The sequence below is a fragment of the Mustela nivalis genome (assembly GCF_964662115.1).
Source record: "Mustela nivalis genome assembly, contig: HAP1_SCAFFOLD_706, whole genome shotgun sequence".
NCBI lineage: Eukaryota > Metazoa > Chordata > Mammalia > Carnivora > Mustelidae > Mustela > Mustela nivalis.
In genome coordinates, this window is record NW_028135957.1 from 112561 (window position 1) to 115374 (window position 2814).

Here is a 2814-nt window from a genome sequence, read left to right on the forward strand (position 1 = left end):
TCACTCATAAGTCTGAACTTGAAATAGATTAAAGACTTAAAGGTGATGCATGAAACTAAATTTCCTAAAGGAAAACATAGGAAAAATTCTCCTTGACATTGGTCTTGCCAATAGTTTTTTGGATACCAGACCAAAAACACAAGCAAAAAAAGCAAAAATAAATAAATGGTATTACATCAAACTAACGTTTCTGCATTGCCAAAAAAAGGGAGAGAGAATGAAAACACAATCCACAGAATGTAAGAAAATACTTACGAATCTTATATCTGAAAAGAGGTTAATAACCAACAGATACAAATAGAAAAAAATATATGATTAAAAAAATAGCAAAAGGATCTCAATAGACTTTTTTTTTTTCAAAAAAGGTATATAAATGACCAACAGGAGCATTAAAAAGTGCTCAACGTAAAAATCTCAGGGCAAAGTCCTTATGTTGTTGTTGTTGTTGTTTACCTCTGAAAAACACAGCAAGATATTAGAATATATACTACCAAAAAATTGAAACTAACCAATTTTGGTAAATATTGGGGAAAACGGGGAACTTATGCACTGTAATAGGGATATAAATTTGTATGGAAAACAGTATGGAGATTATTCATATTATTAAAAGTAAAATTACCATATGATTCAGTAATCCCACTTCTAGGTATCTATCTAAAGGAAACGAAGTCACTGTTCAAAGACATATCTGCACTCTTATGTTTATTATAAAATTATTAACTCTAAGCAAGAGATGGAAATAACTTCAGTATCCATTAATGGATGAAAGAATAAAATAAGTATGGTAAATATATACTACGGAATACTACTTAACCATGAAAAATTAAGAAATACTGCCATTTACAACAGCATGGATGGATCTTGAAGGTATTATACTAAGTGAAATATTTCAAAGATTTTATATATTTTTTAATTTTATGTATTATGATATCCCTTACATACAGAATCTGAGGAAAAGAAAAACTAATGGAAACTTAGAGTTGAGTTGACAAGGGGTGAACCTGGGGTGGAGTAAGGTGGTCCAAGGGTGCAAACTTGCAACTATAATATGAAAAAGTTCTGGGGATCTAATGTACAGCATGATGATCATAGTTAATAAAATATACATACTTTTTGCTTTCTCAGTTTACACAGAAGGCAAGGTAGGCTATAGTCTTATTTCTGCTTCTCCTTGTGCTTTGGGGATCTCAACTTAAATTTGGGTTGTACCAAAGTCCTCAAATTTGATTGCTGCTGGATTTGTTTCTCTAGTATCAAGAGTCTATGAACAACACAGCTCAGTGTGTTTTAGCAGTTTCAAATGCTCTCATAGCTAAAATGGCTTCAGGGCATATATCTCTAGGCTCTCATTGTATTTCGTATTTTGGCCCAGTAATCCCTCACTTATTTTTATAATCATTCTGATATTTTTAACTTTAAAAGCTATTTTGTCTGGATTTTTAGTTGTCTTAAGTAGGAGTTTTTAGATCACCATTACTAGAAGCAACAACAAATATACATGAAAATATCTGCAGTAGTTTATCACATCTTTATGGCTTTGAACTTCCATAAGCTGAGGCATCCTTCTCTAATCACTTAGGCAAACTCCAATTTAACCTTTAATACAACCCAAGAATTGCTTCATTTAAGAACATGTTCAGGGATGACTCTTCCCCACTGTTCTTACCAACATTCCCACACACTCTTTGCTACCCACACCTTGCTTATGAACTTTCGTTAGGTATATCAGCGTGACCAGAATTTTGCTCTATTGTATTTTTGTCCTTTAGAGCTTTAATTAAATATGAATTCCATAGAAAGTCTGTCCCTTTTCTTTCAAACCTGGGTTAGTTATTTCTTCTCATTCTTTGTCAGAAGTTACTTTATTAGAGAAACTTATAGCTCTATTGTGACTTTGGAGCCTTTACAGTTTTTCGACTGGAAAAATCACCCATCCCTGAGATTTTTACGCAGCTTCCTAGCTGATATTATTCAGAAATCTGTTCAAAACAGACTTTTTCAGGGAGGCCCTTTCGGACCACTCAGTTAAAAAACCTCTTCTCAATCACTGCTCTTTTAAAAATGTGCTTATTTAGTTCAAATATGCATCTCTATTAAAGAAAAAGCAGTACGATTTTTTTTTTTAAAGTTGGCTTACCTATTATCTATCTCTCCCATTAAAATGATTCCTCTGGCCTGGGGTTTTGTTGTGCTCATTTTAGGCCAGGCACTCAATAAATTGTCACTGAATGATTGAATTGTTTGACTCCCTTGCTAGATTCTCAACTTCATGAGGCCAAGGATTGTTCTATTCAGTCCTTCTTTATCCTCAATGTCTGTTATATTGCAGTCACTTACGTGACTAATGGGAAAAATCACAGAAAGAAAGAGTTAAAACTACAGAAAAACCCTGTAGGTTCAATAACACAAAGCTTTCTAAAATTATTTAGCCCAGGAATTGAATACTGGCTGCACTTTTGATTTTTTTTTTAATGGTATTGAATTTAATTTAAATGGAAATACTGGAATGGTAGAATAATAAAAAAATTATAAAAGCAACTTGCTCCTTAAAGTAAGAATTATATAGGGCATCTCTTCTAGAAGCAAAATTTTCAAATGACAAACATCTGAAAGCATAGAAGGAGAAGTAAGAGTGTGAATTGTACTTCAATGCTCTTTTCTTTATATTCAGCAAACAGCTTCATTCACACACCTTTCCAATTTTTTCAACTCTTTTGACAAAGCCTTCAGAGGAGTTACTGCTGATGACAACCATCACAGCCTAACAGGAGAAATTTTATAAAGAAAAATAATAGCATGTTTTTCCCAAATTGT